General features: G+C 38.3%; 1 long non-coding RNA gene across 2 annotated transcripts; it reads right to left on the bottom strand.

The window, feature by feature from the left end:
• Nucleotides 1–9396: 9396 nt before the first annotated feature.
• LOC148184969 (uncharacterized) lies at nucleotides 9397–17083 on the bottom strand. Of its 2 annotated transcripts, XR_015771827.1 has the most exons (6): nucleotides 16990–17083; nucleotides 15731–16241; nucleotides 14953–15015; nucleotides 10467–10610; nucleotides 10213–10369; nucleotides 9397–10015 (listed from the first exon to the last, which is right to left on the bottom strand). It is a non-coding gene; the product is annotated as an uncharacterized LOC148184969 (long non-coding RNA). The 2 variants fall into 2 exon arrangements; XR_015771826.1 differs by lacking the exon at nucleotides 10467–10610.
• Nucleotides 17084–17085: the final 2 nt, after the last annotated feature.

Genomic DNA, 17085 nt, shown 5'->3' with positions numbered 1-17085 from the left:
TTTCTGCCAGTGTCTGCTTTCCCTCAGATGAAAAAGTTCTGCCTTGTACTCTCTCATATTACAACTTTCAGAACTTTCTGTTCCAAATTTTGTGGTCATTATCCAGTAATTTCAAATAAATTCAGCACAGAGTGACAGAAACTGATCACTGGTCAGATCTCACAACTTGAATTTACTAATCATGGTAAATTTACAACTTACTAGTCATAGCAGCTAGAAAATGATAGATTTAACAGTGTGCTTTGGAGAGATTATTCATTACATTTAAAAACCAAACAGTAGTAGCTATTGTTGCTCAAAGACTCAGCAAACCCTGGGATTTAAGGTGCACAGAAGGTTGATACATATGAGTATGAAGAGCAGCAGGTTACTGTAAATCAGAAAGACTTTTTTAAAGTGTAGAAATCAGAACTGTCTTCTTACCTTGCCATATTTTATCAAGAGCTGGATGTCGAGGCCTCCACAGACTCATCTCTTTCCACCTGTTGACCTCAATTCCTGGCACACAACAATGGTGCTTGCAAACCAGCACCCAAATTGCTCCACATCTCTTTTTATCATCTCACAGTTCATTCACTTAATTTTCAAAACCTTGGCAAATAATCTGTACCAGCTCTAAGGTGTGATCTGAAAACCACAACATTCTCTTTTTGTTCAAAGACTTGCTGTGGATACAATGAGGGGGGGAAAAAATAGAAACAGAACTTATGTATTCCATAACTTTCCATAAGATCAAGTTTTAATCATTAAGACATCCTGCCACAAGTAAGTGTATTGCATGGCAATTATGTGCCTTTAGATCACAGTTTGCTATTTTTTGTATAGGTGGGGTGTTCTCTTCCAAGTGCTCTCCCACAGTTGTACAGGAATTAAAACATGCCAGGGCATGGTTTTGATTGATCTTGCCATCAGCTGACTGTGTCTTAGTCTGCTTAGAAACAGTCACTGGCAGTACCTCAAAAAGCACCAGATGCACCATTTACATAAGCAGGGCGTTATATGTGAGCTCTTCCCTTTCCTTTTTCCATCACTGAAGCTTTACGGTAGCAAATGGGTTTGTTCACAGATGGACAAGAAATTAGTGAGAACCTCTGAAATGTCAGTGAGCTCACCAAGTAACCAGGAGCACATCCAGCTCTGTTGGACAGGCTGTGATGGAGTCGCAGTGCAAAGTATTTCAAGTAGTAAGTTCCAATGTTGTTATGCTGTTCAGTAATTTCAATACATTATCCAGTAATGCATAATGTTCAAAAACATCTCAGTTAAGTTTTCAACATTTCCTTCAGTCCCCAAAATTATAAAATAACTGAAGACAGTTTCACAAAGAAAAGTGGATAAAAAGCCCAAAAAGGTGCCCAACCTTGGGATTTTCTTAACAGAATGAAGTATTTTTAGAACTTGAAAATAAAGTTGGGAATAAAAACATTGAATTGCCATTAAGGCAGTAATAGAGGACTCTGCAAACAAAAAATCAACCAGGAAAGATTAATAAAAATAATATTTTGATTATGTATTTCAGAAAACTATTCAGTAATTACCAATAAAACCAACAAGTCTCCTACAGGGAGCTGGTTTACCCATAAAATTGAGCCAAAGAGAAAGAAGAATTCGGTACCACAAATCCCTTTTGCAAAGTAGTCGTAGTGATGGAAAGCCCAAGCCATAACTTTATGGTGAATAGTTGAGGAATGCTGCAATTATAAGAGAATTTACCTTGTATCAGGCTCATTAAAAACATAAGGATGAAAATTACTTTTCACTTGGTACTAATTGCATTTTGTTGACATCTGATTAGCCATACTGGTCTTAAATGCCAACAAGGCCATTAATAAGGGAGAAATTAATGAATTAGGTAATTTAGAGTATTTTTGAGTAAATAAATATTTAGAGTAATTACCCTCTGCAATGCCATTTTAAGACAGTGCATGTGGCATATTTGTACTGAAAAAGCATTTTTAGCAATGTAAAAATACGAAGATTTTTTTGAATCAAGGAAACAATCAGTAAAAGGTTGACCCGATAATACTGTTAAGGCAAAAAATTGACAAATTATTACTACATTACCCTAATCAAATACTTGCTAGAATAGCTTTACACTGCCACAAAACCTCAGAATGTTACTGATTTCTACAGAATGTCAGCTTAAAAAAATGAAGAGAGGAGGTAATAAAAGATTCTTTTGAGACTTAATGACTATAAATTGTAGTTACCACTGCAGTGAAAAGAGATTCTCGTTTCAATGGCAACTCAAAGCAATAGAATTTTTATCTTTCAAAGAAATAGCCTTTTTTATGGGTGCAGTAGAATTCCATAAACAATGCCTTACTAACTCCTTTTCCAGTTAAATAGCTACGGAATCCTAACTTCATTGAAATTACTATAGGACATAAGACTAATGCCTTCATTGGTGATCAGAAGAGGTAGTTACAGAGATAGACTATTTCAAAGTCATCTTAATGCAAGATTCACAGCAAAAAGAAACACTTGAAGTATCCATGAAGAATAAATTAATCATAAAACAACAATACTATCAAACTACTTCTGCCACCAGCTCACACCTACTGACCTCAAACAAGTCTTGTGTCAGTTTTTTAAGTCAAGGTTTTGTGGGGATCACACTTATTACTCAGTTTCTACAGTTTCACAAAGATTCTGGTTTCTGCCGGTGCTTTTCATAGACAGGCTCCAGCTTATGCACATCCAACAGCAGAGCACACAAATCTTCCTGCCTTAGCTCTACTCAAACACAAAAATATTACCTTCTGCTCTGATTTTTATTTGACAGATTCCTCTTCTGTATCAAACTCTAGCAGCCACTGTGAGTCATCACCAAAGTCCACGTGACTACTTTTGATAAAGTTACACAGGTGAACATTTTCTGGGGCTGGGTGGCCTCCAGCTACTGCAAAGGACTCCAGTGATTAGCTGTCAGAAATTGGTTATACGGAATGAGCTTTTGTGTTCAGAGCTCATTCAGCATGTTGGCATTTGTCAAACCTTTGATTATTAATAGGGTCAGAATTTCATTCCAAATACAACTGAGGAATTTGTGCCTCGGGCTTTGGCAGGACAAGATTTCACACGCTGAATTTCAAGGAAAAGGCTCACATAAGGCTAATCAGAACAAACCTGAATGAGAAAGAAGCCTGAAAGTAAGCCTTACCCGTGTGCTAGTTCCCCTGGGGGTTTTCCTGAGAAAGTGATTAATACTTCCCTACTCATATGGAAAAAACACTGTTAAAAACTGCTTTTCCCTTGCTCGAGTCAGAAAACGTGAACTGAAATCAAAGTGTATTAGTGACAATAAAATATTAATGCTCTGGATTTCTTATGCAAACTTTTTCAACACTGTATTATTAATGACACCTAATTGTAGTGGAGATTGCTGCAGGACAAGCTAATTTTACTACACACTTTATATTTTTAACTATGAAATGCTTTCTTGTAAGACCCCCCCCAGGATCCTAGTAGGATTTCATCATGTCTTCTAAAAGTCAGTTGTTAGTACTGATTCAAAAGTTTTCACAGGAGCCAGTAACTTATGAAAATATTGTGAAATGTGCCAATTTTTGTACAATTTTCTTTGACGACAGAAAGAACAATTTATTTTAAATTGTTCTTGCACAGACTGCATTTAAAGAGTGCTATACTCAGTCTCAGTATTTTACCACAGCAAGAAATTTCTTGAAGTTAGTATTGCCCATACGTAGACACACATCTTTGGTTTAGGCTGAGGTGGGCAGCACTGAACCACTCCAAGCTGCTGAAGCAGACCCTGAAAGCCAAGGGCCGCCAGAGCAGCAGTACAGTTTAAACATGCCACCTTCTTCCTACAAGATCAAAAGGGACTGGAAGATCACGCAGGAGTTCCTTTACCCCATATCTGTGGCATGTAGGGACTGTCAGCTTCTTTCAGTGGCACAGCAACAAAGAGAGCACCTGAAGAGCAATATCATATTTATTTCAGGAAATTACTGTATTACTCAAGAATGGGATTGCTGAGCTGCAGTTAAGACAGATTTCAAATCAGAAGAATTTTACTCTCAGATACGAGTTTTTCATGAGAGCCTCAAAACATCCAGCCTTCATCCCCTGCCTGGAGCCCCCTCCTGATTCTAAATGACCATATCCCTTCTTTTAAAGGAGGACACATCTCCTGGAGCAAAAAAGACATTCTTCTATTTGATAAAAAAATAAATCTTCTGAGGCACTTCAACCAAGTAAAAGACACCTCTGTAACTGTGTCTCCTTACTACAACCTTGGCACAATAAGGTTGTTTGACTCATCAACAAACAACAGCTTCAGGTATCTGTGACTGGCAAGAAGAGCAAGGAGGAAATAAATATATCCAGGGAAATCATGGCACAAACAACCCTGCAAAACCAGGGAAATGAAGAAGGTACCATATTGTAATGAGTCTTTTTCATTGCAGATCACTCAATTTTTACTGGCGCTTTACCATTCTCTGATGTGAGGAATAACTAGAAACAGTTGTAGATGAATGCTCAATTTCAGCAGGAATACAAACTTGTTCAACAGAACCTGACTTGTTTCATTATGCAGATTAATAATGGCTCTTTAATGCAGTGTGCTATGATGGATTTTTATTAAGCAGCCCCCTGTTTATTTCACATTGTTCCAAGAAAAAGAATAAATTCACTCAGGCTATTCTTAACCCAGTGGATTCATGACACACATCTTTGTCTACTGCCAGTTGCTTTCCTCTTTCCAGTGTTCCAGTCATAACACTGTGGTGCATTTAGTTATAAAACAGAAGACTCAGTTCTCCTTAATTTGAAAACTCAGTCATTTGAACAGGATTTTCTTTGTTTGCTGAGAATGGGAACAGCCATGTAATCTCCTGTAACATCAGCCTCCGTGTTCCTTATTCCTACAGTGGATTTGCTTTCCCTTACGGCACTTTGGCAACACAAAAGCCGCTTTGAAGTTAAGTACTAAATTATGTATTATGGCTCTCGTCATTCAAGAGCACTACAATAATTATCTCTATTAAATAACTGGAAAGTACAACAGGCAAACCTAAGTGAAGCAAAAAAATTATGGAGTCCAAGATAAAGCTGTTGGTTTTACCCCCATTATTCCCTGCATTATTCGTTCCTAGTAGGAAACTCCATGAGAAAAAAACCTGCTACCTATTACACTGATAATTAGTTGCTAAATACTCACGTGACTAATAGCAGCCAACTTAAAGAGAAATCATACATATTTGTGTTGTTAAACCCTAGCACGTCTGTGAGCCTAATGGAAAGGATACCTAGATTTAATAAAAAATGGCAGTTCTAAGAGAAAAAACAGTACAGAACTGAAAAAAAATCTGGCCTTTGTTTTAATTAGAAAATAAGGGAAAGAATCAAACAAAGAATATATAAATAATACAGTCCTTGAAGTATATTAAAAATTTTCCCATTATTCCTATGAGAAACAGTACATTTTAGACCCTGAGTTCAAAATAGGACTAAGACCATGACAAACCTTACTGTAACCTTCCTTTTAACCATGTAAAAGCTCCATTATTTAGGCATTCTAGAATTATTGGCTTTGTTGAAGAAAAATACCCAACAGCAGTAAGCAATTATGCAGCTGCATTTGTACTGCAGAAGTTAAAGGTTTATTATGCTTTCAGATTAATAGAATAATGCCCCTGTATAGAGCCAGCCAATTCCTTTACAAGTTTGCATTTCACATTTAATCTAGTCCCATAATTTAATCATGACAGGTCTTGTGCATTATACCAGGGCTGAAAAAGTGTAATGATCTGAAAGCAGGCTTTTTATGCATGAGATAATTACAGTGTTACCAGCTAGCGCCACAATGTAGACAAGAATAGATGAACCAATTATTTTTTTTAAAATGTTTTTATGTTACGCAACTCTTCCATGCTCCTAGGTAAATATAAGACATAATAGAGACTACCGCGTTTATATGAATTTAGACCTCAGATACTTGCCATCTCTGAGGAGAACCCACTTTGAATTTGATTGAAGTGTGGCAATGCTGTTTCAGGATCTGTACCCATCCTTTCCAGCCAAGACAGCGACCTAAGTGGGATAGCAAGGACACTCCCCGTCATAGTTGTATGAGAAAAAGGTTAAGAGTCTCTGCTTCCTTTTCCTTCCTGGCTCAGCCAAAACAGCTCAGCTGAGCTGTGCAAAGATGGTGGCTGCAGTGAAAAGGCAGCAAAGCCAGCACAGCTCAGATAAGGGAATAAAATAACAAGAATCCAAGACTACATATTTGCCATGAAAGACAAGAAAATATTTCCTTTTGTGCTTTAGTCATGGGCAAGAAAGAATATAGGTCCTGTCAGACATCCCTCAGACAGAAGAGAAATACTAGGAACTGATTTCGTTTCTGTCGTATAATTTATTTTCTCAGCAAACAGATTATTTTTTTGGTATTTACTCAATATAGAACTTTTCCACTAAAGCAATTTCTTTTTCAAGTGTGTCGTGGTTTTAAACCAATAACTAAGAAAATTACTTATTTCTTGCTGTGAGATATGGATTAGAACAAGAGCAAAACAGGCATAAAACTTAAAAGGGAAAAAGAAAGAAAGTTTATTGACAAACTACAATAAGAACACCAGAATAAACTTCCAGAAAAACCTTTTCATCCCCTGTCTACCCACTATTCCCTTGTTCACATGACAAAAGAGACAAAACCTTTAGAACTTTGATGGTTAAAACAGTCCCAATTCTTGCTACAGTCTTTTCACCAGTCTTTATAGAGAAACAGAAGTTTCTTCCTGTTAATTTATGGAGTTTCTCACAAGAAAAACTATTTTTCTTATAGTTTTCCATTGCTCTAATGTTAGCTGCCCAGAGCTGCTGTTATTAGAGCCCACTCCTCCCATTTTCACATCCCAAGTGTGTATGGGCCATGAGTCTAGGGATGGGATTTTTAAGGATAAGTTATTCAAAGGCAAAAAGTCTTCTTCATCTGTTTCCGTGAGCTTCACCAGAAAACAGTTTTCTCATTGCCTCTCAAGGCTTCAAATCTTCCAGCACTTCACTGTACCATAATTACTCTACTTTTTACTCAAAATTTACACTTTGAACACTCTATTCCTCCCTATTTACTGTCATGAATTAAAGGAGCGTTTTCAAGACCTTATTGTCCATTTCCATAGTTTTAACAGAAAGATATTTCAGCTTAATTAAAGCATCTTCTTAATTCTCTACCTTTTTTTTCTTTCCTGTCACTAGTAGTTTATAAAGTCTCTTTTCATGTTGATCACTCTCTTTTCTCTGTCTGGATAAAAAGATTAATAAGCAAGTCTCATCTGGGTAATGAAAGAGTTAAAATCTTGCCCAGGCTGTTGTAGGTAGTTCTGTGGCCTCGGCCGGTGCAGGAGCTGGAGCCGTCTGCGATGGAAAGCTCCTCATGGCTGCTCTGGAGAGTGCAGTCGCCGCGCCCAGCCCGCTGCAGGCCCAGAGCCTCTCTCTTTCTTCACTCAGCAGTCTCCAGTGAATCCAGCCACAGCAAAAAACCTGCAGCCGAGCCAGAGATTGGCTCGGCCCGGCCCGGCCGGAGCCCGGAGAAAACCCCCTCCACAGGGCCCGCATCCCCCGGCCGGGAGACGCTGGGCCCAGCCCAGTCCCCGCCCGGCCGCATGGCCTGGGCAGGGAACGGGAGGCCTGGAGCTTTGCCGCCCTTCCCAGCCAGGAAACAAAGAGAACCAAGAGAGCTCTGGTTTTACACTTTAAGGTAGGGTTCACAAGTTGATCCCACTTTTCAATGGCCTAAACTGCTGTCAATTCTCAGCAATGACCGATAATTGGTCAGGAGAAAAGACGCCAGGCAGATCCCAGCAACTTAAACTTTCTTAAAGGTAAAGTAACTCCATGACAAAGTGTCAATCTGAAAAAGCTTTTCTACTGGTTTATAAGTATGAAATAAACACTACCTTAATGTTTAACTCTTTCTGTCTTCTCTCCTTTAACTTAGGAGAATTAAAGCAGATAGAAATTCACCCTTATTTGATGTTGCCAGAACAAGTTCTGCAACACAGCATCAATTTCGTTGCATGCACAGACATTATCACCCTTCTGCCTAAAACTTCAGCTGAAAAATGGTGCTAAACCAGCAACACAACTTGCATCCTTTTCAGGGAGGAACTGTAATGAATATTAAGCTTTACTGAATATCAGTGCAGAACAAAATTGTAACCATGAAGGATTTTATACTCCTCATGGTCTACTTCAGACTTAGAAATCACTCATCACAAATCAGGATGATGTAATGTGGTTCTGCTAAAATACATTACATGAAGAAAATGAGCTGATTTCCCTTACTGACTCACCAGTATCCATTTCTGTCATAGACAAACTAGAGGGGTCTGGGTTTGCTTTAATGTATCTGAATAATTCCAAATTGATTTACAGTGAGACATAAATGGGTAAATACAATAGCCAGCATTGGTGAAAGTTACAGTTTTAGAAAGACTAACAAGTCTTATTAATGCATATTCTCTTTCTGAGAGGCACTATCAACCACGAGACAAATCTTTCCAAGCACCATAGGTTGACTGTATTCCATCACACAGCCAATACCATGTAATCTGGCATGCCAGAAACTCACACCCTGTAGTTAAATACCTAATTTGGGCCCCCGAATCTGGCACCTTTATAAAGGGAAGAACCAACCCAGTAACTGCTGAATGAGCTGTTCTAGAGAGTTTTTAAGCAGATGGTGGGCACAATATATTAGTAAAAGCCTGTCTGCACAAACCAGCCTCTGGAATAAGTCGTAATATTAAGGGCTAAAATCCTTGAAACTTGCCTGCAGAAGAGAGAGTAAAGCAAAACAATATTCTTGTGTAGAAGGGAAAAAATGTAAACCTGTGTGTGTTAGCCAATAGTAGCTTGCTCTGCCCGCGGACCCTGTAGAACCCTATAAAAGGTGTGTTAATAATAGAAATAAACGGTGTTCACGATTACTTCTGTGAAGAGTGGTGAATAGCTGGCGGTCTCCCAATAAACTGTGAACAAGCCTCTAACCTGGTGGCCCTGCTTGGAGCCTGCCACTTCCAGCAAGTTCCAAGCAGCTTACAGAGAAGTAAAACATGGCTGTAGGAACCATTTAAGGGTTTGAAAAACTGTAAGAACATAAAATTTAAAGTATCTTGATTGTCTACCCCTATCTCTTACACCTCTGTACAGTATACACAGAAATGCTCCTTGACAGAGAAGTAACACTGTAACACCGCTAACAGTAGCTGACCGCTGTGAAAAACAAGGTTCACATATTTTTCTTATAGAATTTAAAAGTTTAATAAAAAGACAATTTGGAGATAAAAACAAAGTACACAGATACAGCCAGGTGTCTCTGCATTCAGCCAAGAGAGCACCCCTTACTAACAAAGGATTGTCCCTTAAAAACAGAACCCTACTTCGTATCCATAAATTCTCATACATATTCAGATATTCTTCTTAGGATCTTTGGTGTTCTTTTGTTTAGTTTTCTCTTGTCCCCTTCCCTATAGATCAATCTTCTTGGCGCCATCGAGATGTACATTCCCTGATAACAGAAATGCAATCAATTCCTCCCCCAGAGTTCTGGTCACTGCTGTCTTCATCTGGATAAGATAGTTTACAAATGCAGGGCTTCTCTAGCTATTTTTTCTGTCTTTGGGTTATACAAACAAAAGTAGTTTTTGTTTTAATACTATGCCATAGGCCAACATATATGTATTATTCCACTATTTCTAAGTTTCATCAATAACAGAAATAAAGGAAACTATATTAATACAACAAAATTTTCCAATCTTATACACATAGCATTCTTTTTAATATTTGCAAAAAGCCAACAATATAATATGTATCTATAACAAGACCCAGCTCACATCTGGAGCCAGCAGTGTCCTGTCAGCGCAGGGAAGCAGCCCAGCATCCTGCAGTGATGCTGACCAGCAACGCTTTCATCGGTGCTTCGTGTGAGGACCTCAGCTCCACAGCCACAGCCCCTGCTTCAACTCAGCTGGCAGAACTGTTTCTTGGAGAAACAAAAGCAATAGAAGTCAGAGGTGCTTCTAATGATAAGAAATGCTGATGAACAAATCAAGGTGATTAGGCAGTTTCAATCACACCCTCCTTTATGCTGAGCTCACTGTCTGCTGTGGAACCATTAGAAATCGTAAAGTTTACTTCTATTTTTTCTGTCTTGCAAAACTCAGCTATTATCTCACTCACCTCTCTCAAGGATTAAGATTACAGCTGGGTGTTCTCCCCTTTCATTTTAGAAATGAATATAACTTGCAGAAGATATTCTTCTTTTATCTTGTCTTGCTAGATCCGTGTACAAACAGCTCATATTGTCCTCAGCTGATTGAGTTTGTTGAACAGACAACTGTCAAAAGCAGAAATGAACAGATAAAATGTTCTTCAAATTTGAACTATTACCTGTGACACTCAAGTGAGGTTACTGTACTGTTCTTGCTTCATACCATAAAAAATGATTGTCCAAAAGTCTCCTGCAGAAGACAGTAGTGGAAAGAGTAGTTTTTGGAAAATGACATCCTCTCCAGAAATTCATGCACAGAAAGTGGGAGTCTGTTTTCATGAACAATATTCTGGGGGTGCTTGACATCCTTTTCATTTGTAAAAAGCAAACAAAAAGAATGGGGATAGTTTTGAATCAACCTTCATTTTGTTATTTGTTTCTCAGTAGCATTTCACACAAAAACAGAGACTTGCAGTTTAAGTAATTCTGATGATGAGTGAACAAGAAACAGTTTTCCTACATGTAAATCAGATTTGCCTTTTAAATGGTTTACTTCTTCCAACTTGTTATTTAGCAGCATGTCAGTTTTGTAAAAAATACTAAAAATTAGCTGACATTAATTGTGCTTTGCTTGAGCAAAACCATTTCTTTTTTAAGACATGTTATTCAAAGAAATGTCCTTTAAGTCTCTAAAATCAAAAAGTTAATTTTGTTATGCCTAAACAGGCTTTAAGGTTATTGAAATTGTTAGTAATGGAGTGAAAAAATGGTAAACAGAACTGGCTTTACAGCTGGAAATTTCCTTCATAAGTCTGGATGCAGTTCTTGCCTGGTGCCATACACAGTGCTTTTTTATACAAAAAAGCAAACCTATCCTGTCTCAAAGATTTAATTGATCAAATATCTGAGAAGATACTGAGCAAAAATGCAGTTAGGGTTTGGGTTTTTTTGATACATAAGCTCATTTTTATATGACTGAAATTGCTTTGGTGATTTTTATTCTATGATGTAATGCTTAGTGGGCTTATGGACCACCCACCGAAATAACAATTTGAAGTGAAGGTTTTGGCTATGGGAAGCTGTGCTTTGTAATAGCACGCAAGGGCCCTTAAAAAGTACTTTTTTAGGCAAAAAAGAAGTTTTGCTTGCTCTGTGATTATACTAGAGAGGGTCTAAACCTCGTGTGATTAGCAACAAAAATTCTGGTCAAGTCTGCTAATCTTTTCCTGTAAAATATTAACCTCTTCTATTAAGAATAAATGGCAGTATGTTATTTTATAGATATATTTGCTCATTAATTTAAGACACTGTCAGGTTTGTGGTGCATGTTCTAAATTCTCAAGTTTATATCACCGAATAGTTACTGTTATTTCTGAAGTTCCTTACTCTCTAGTGATTTCTCAATATTTTGCTGCTTTCCTTCGCATTATTGCTGGTTCTGAGGCACTCTTAATTTGTAACCAGTATTAGCTTCTTAATGAAAGTCTCTTCAGGTAGATTTTAATCTAGATATTTGAAGATGCCAGAAAAAGGATGAAATTAAGGTCAATTTTCATGGGAGCTTGGGAAATTTTACATATTGTCTTTTAAATTTGCAATTTTCTTTTAATTAAGAAACAAATTTGGATGAAGCTGCATTGATACATTGTGATGCCTACAATTTTATTTCCAAGTCTTGTGAAAGAGAACTTGATTTGATGACCTTACTGAAAGTTAATTACTGCTAGTAGATTATTGAGGAACCACTTCATAAAATAAGCAAGGAAGTCTATAACTCTCTCTAAAATACTGGCTTTGATGTGGGTGAAGACAACTTTGGACTATTCTGAAAACATAGACAAGAGCAAGAAATTTTGCTTTTCATTAAGGAGAATGCTAATTTCTCTTCTTACAAATGTGGATAGTTGAGATTCATTTTTATATTTTGATGATAGATGACTAATAGGAAATGTGTTATCTTAACACTGGTTTACATAATCTCTGAAACACTCTGCATTTTAATATTTTTGAGGGTGATATAACTGACAGATGGAAGTAGCAGCCAGTCATAGATCAAATCCAATACCAGGACACCACGCTAACTTCTGTTGTTGGTTTTCATTTTTTGGTAAAGTTACAATAATTAGAAGGCTGGAGAAAGAAAGAATGTGAAACTACTGAATAAAACATTTCAGACAACAGACGTAGAATATCATTGTTTCAACCAAACATTTGAATTTCAAATTTCAAAGCAACTACCTGAAGTTTAATTTAAAATTCTAATTTAATTTCAAGTCACTGTGCCCATGAACATACTTTTAATTGAAATGTATACTGGGATCTAAAAATAAGTCATTTTCCACATTTCAATTCACTTCATAAAACAACAGTTTATGCATTTTACAGTAATACAGAAGTACAATCAGTAAATCAAAGTATCAGAATTTGATTTTTGTAACTTTTCTAAGTGGCAAACCTCTCAAATAGCCTGTTAGTCAGTCCAGGATGACACAATTCCTGGACCTATATACACTGTTATTCACTTCAGCACCTTCACAAAATTTAGAGACCTGTTTTGCTGCATTCTGCAGCTGCAGGATCAAGTCCAGGGAGGTTATGGATTCTGGTGACCAACATGGGACTCAACGAGACGGGTCTCTGCTTGGTTAATGTCAGGAAACCATTTATTCAACACAGGAACAAATTCATCTTAAATCCAGACACAGAGAATACAGAGCAGAGGCAGGGTGGGGGTTTTATGGAACAGAGCCAGGCTGGAGTTTAAGGTCAGGGTCTAATAGGGACAGAGCAAAGGAGAAACCCAGGGGCACAAAACACATCACAACACCCTGGGCTGCCACCCCACCAGGGGTCTGCAGGTGGGGCAACTCATCCCGGGCTCACAGGGCACATCTCCTGAGGCAGAGGGTGGAATTGACTTTTCCTGGCCTTTAAAGACACACCTCTCACTTTAACACTGCTTATCCAAAAACAAATCTTTGCCCCCCACACCATTTTATACCCAAATCATGGAGCCTTTATGTCTTTTGATTGTCAGTGAGGTGTGTTTATCCATTTGTCCATTGTCAGTTAGAGTGGCTTTATCAAAGGTTTCAAATGCTTCTGATTACAGAATCTTCAAGACTACAAGAGGGTTTTACAAAATATGCTTTATTACAATTCCCAGATTAGTGACGGGGAAGAATTTTTTTTTTTAATAATTTAATAGTGCCACCTCTAGATATCAGAGAGTACAGAGTCATAAATTTTTAGTACCTGGGTTTGTGATAAGAGGAGTTCATACTGTTTCAACAGAATTAATGAATATATCTTTAGAAACGACACCCTCTTACATGCACGCGTTAACTCACAGGTGGACAAAGTGGACAAAGTCTCCTGTCTATCAAGCTATTGAAGCAGGAGTTTTAACAAATGGCTGCTGAAGGAATTTAGCATATTTTGTACTGTTGCCACTGACTGAAATTCATAAACGGATTCAATAGCTAAAATTCATAGATTCACTTGCAGAAACAAAATTGGGGTTCTTTCGGTTTCTTGACAATGACTCTATAGAAACAAATACATGCCAAAATAATCTGGGTTGACTTGCAGAGTTATAACCTTCAACAACACAAATATACTAAAAACCCAATACTACTTTCCAATCTGTGAATGATAGAAGAGGCTAACTGGGGTCACAGATTTTTCCAAACTCTGTCTTTTCCACATATTTACCAAATATCATTTGAAGTTAAACAAGCCTTCAAGACTTCATTTCTTTCCTTATTTCTACTGTTGAATGATTTTATTTTTGCCCTGAAGTTTTCATACTCATGTTGAACTTCATGCTGAACTTCAAAGTTTTTTCCTTTATGGTGATTTTGCACATGCACAGCTTACTCACAAAAATAATCACAGGACCTCTACACTGTATCAGCAAGCTGCAAATGTTTACTACAAGATTGCTGCCATGTAAAAGGAAAAAAGCATAATCATCTAAATGTAGTTCAAGCAGAACAGATTTAAGAATAAAGCCCAATATGACTAACATCTTTGCCAAAGGAAAGAAAGCAAGTGTAGCTCCCAGTTCAGGCTCACATCACTATTTGGGAAAGCAGTAAAATACATCAAACATTACCTACAGATTGTATTTCTACGATTCACTATTATGCTTCAGTGTTAATCAGCTGTATCTTCACCAGCACATCACTGACATAAGCACATAGATTTGAATTCCAATTAATGCATGATCCTTTAGTAGGACAATATAAAACGTTAGAGAAAAGTTGGTTGTTTTTTTTTTTTTTCAATTGCAGAATAAGATACTTTGAAGCACATTTTCTTCAAAGGTCCCAAAAGCTTTGAGTAACTCAGCACAGTGTCCTGAAATGCTGAGGAGCTGATCTTCAGAATGGGTTATGCTGCCAATATCAAATTGATCACTTCCTAATATTCAACTCATCACAACATAATGTTCAGTTATCTATAGCAGCTTCCAGCTCTCTGTAATGTCTCAGATGCAATTTCACATGTATCTACATAGAAGATCTACTTTGTAAACATGAATTCATGTAAGGATTGGAGAGATTGACCTTCCTTTCCCTTTCCTTCTTTGCACCAGTGGAACAAGCTACGAAAACAGAATTTGTTTGCAACCATGCCCTCCACTTTTGCACATGCCCAAAGTCAAGTTGCTTTTACTTGCAAAATATACATTTTTTCCAACTTACATTTGAATGGTATTCCAAAGCATCCAGTTCACCTTGGTTGAATACACATTTCCTTTCACCTTTCTGCAGAATTAGCAAAAAAACAACAAAAAAACATATAATTCCACAATGAAATAAAAGGGAAAAAAAAATCAAAGATACCTGAATTACAACTTACCTCTTTAAAAGCAGACAAAATTTTCCATCTCTTTTTACTATCATGAGTACAAGTCAAATAAGCAAAAAGATCTGAAAATAACTAAACTACTGGAGGCATTCACAAGGTACATAGGCTTAAAGCTGCTCTAAATTATTCATGGTACTAGGATCTGAAGGTACCTAGTGCACAGTTTGTGCTCATGCCTCCTTTGGGCCCATACTAAAAGTTTCAGCTGCCAAGTGCAGCTTACCAATAAAAGAAAAATATTAACTATTTCTCTATGATTACATTTATTGGTTTAGGCAAGTGACTCTTATTTTCTCATGTCCATATGGAACAGTACTGAACAACACTTAAAGTAAACTCATACTGTCCTTCCCAACTCGCTAATCTGCACAATCTCAACAGCTACCACAGTTTCAGGCTGTGTACCTGACCACAACCAGTGCCAGGAGATCTCAGGAGCAATCCACTGCTTATGAGACAGAATGCACATTACTCACATGAGGGGCACAAGAATATCCTCAAAAGCGCCCGCTCTTCTACACTACCTCAAAAGACTCAGGTATACAAAACAATATTAGCAGAATATTATTTATCAAGGGATTACTGCAATTTACTATGTTACAGAGAACATACCTTCCTAGCAGTGGCAAGAGAATCTCCAGTGTCACTGTTTGCTCCTTCTTGGTATTCCTGTCTGTTGCTGTTGGCCTTTACTTCTGCCAGACTCACCTGAGGGCAGGACACAGCTGCTCCTCACAAGCTGCAGCTATATAGGGCTTAGAAATATCCAAGAACTCCTCCCAAAACACGTATCTCATTTTTGCTCTTTTACCTTCTGCTTCTACGGCATCTCCCGGATCAAAAGGAGGACCATCGCTTGATGAGGGCGTGGCAGCAAAAGTAGAAATACTGTAACAGTCTTCAGTAGATGTGACAGAAGTACTGTGAGTGACACCACCAGCGTGTGCAAAGGAGTCACAGATCTCATAGCCACACTGGCTGATGAAAGAGAGATGATCCACAAGCCATCCCACTGTCAGACCATGTACCACCGACATCCTAAGTCCCCTTTTCAGGACGAAAGATGAGCTCCCTGAAACCACAGCCTTCACCAACCGTCTGCACTTCCTGGAGCAACCTCCTCCTGTGGGAATTTTTATAAGAATTCACTTTACAGAATTATCACTATTTAATAAACTAGCACATCCCTTCTGACAGACATTTCCATGCTCACACAGGCCACACTGCTGACTTCAGCTGGTTTCCCCATTATGTTGATCCCCATACCACTACATTTTTTGTAGTAACCAAGTTTTATATGACTTTCCATACTTTTATACGGTATGTGCTTACTCTGGCTCTTTTTAACAAGTCAGAAAACAGCCCTATGACACTCCAATTATGTCTAAGACTATATGATACCTGTGTATATCTATACACTCTATATACACCACATATATATGCATTTACACTACATATCTTTACTACATATGTTACACACATGCTATATAGACTACATATATCTGCACACTATAGACTATAAACTACATATATGCACACACTATATATACACATACGCTATACATATTCACATATGAACACACACATGTGCATACATACTCACCATGTACACATGCACACACTGTATCTACACACACACACACATATACATAGAGACATGGATCACTATGACGGCACCCGGGAGCAGCAATATAGGCACAAGGGCAGGGGCAGCCGCAGCCCCAGCGCGGCTGAGGCCAGGCGCCGACTCCCATCCCCGAGGGCACACAGGGACCGAGAGCTCGGGGCTGGGTTTTCTCCAGGAAAACTCTCGGCGGCTGGAGAAAAGCCCGGGGTTCGCCGTGGCCCGGCAGCGCCTGGCAAACACTCACCGCGGGCGCCGTCAGGTCGCTGTACGGCCATGGCCCGTCCCTGAGCACTTCTGGGGCTTCAGCTCCTCCTCTCCTCCGTTCCCTCCTCTTTTCCTC

The sequence above is a fragment of the Pseudopodoces humilis genome, chromosome 2 (assembly GCF_049639895.1).
Source record: "Pseudopodoces humilis isolate 2021_Gansu_Grassland_sample_001 chromosome 2, ASM4963989v1, whole genome shotgun sequence".
NCBI classification, from domain to species: domain Eukaryota; kingdom Metazoa; phylum Chordata; class Aves; order Passeriformes; family Paridae; genus Pseudopodoces; species Pseudopodoces humilis.
The sequence above is the reverse complement of the archived record's forward strand: the minus strand, read 5'-3'. Positions and strand labels throughout refer to the sequence as shown.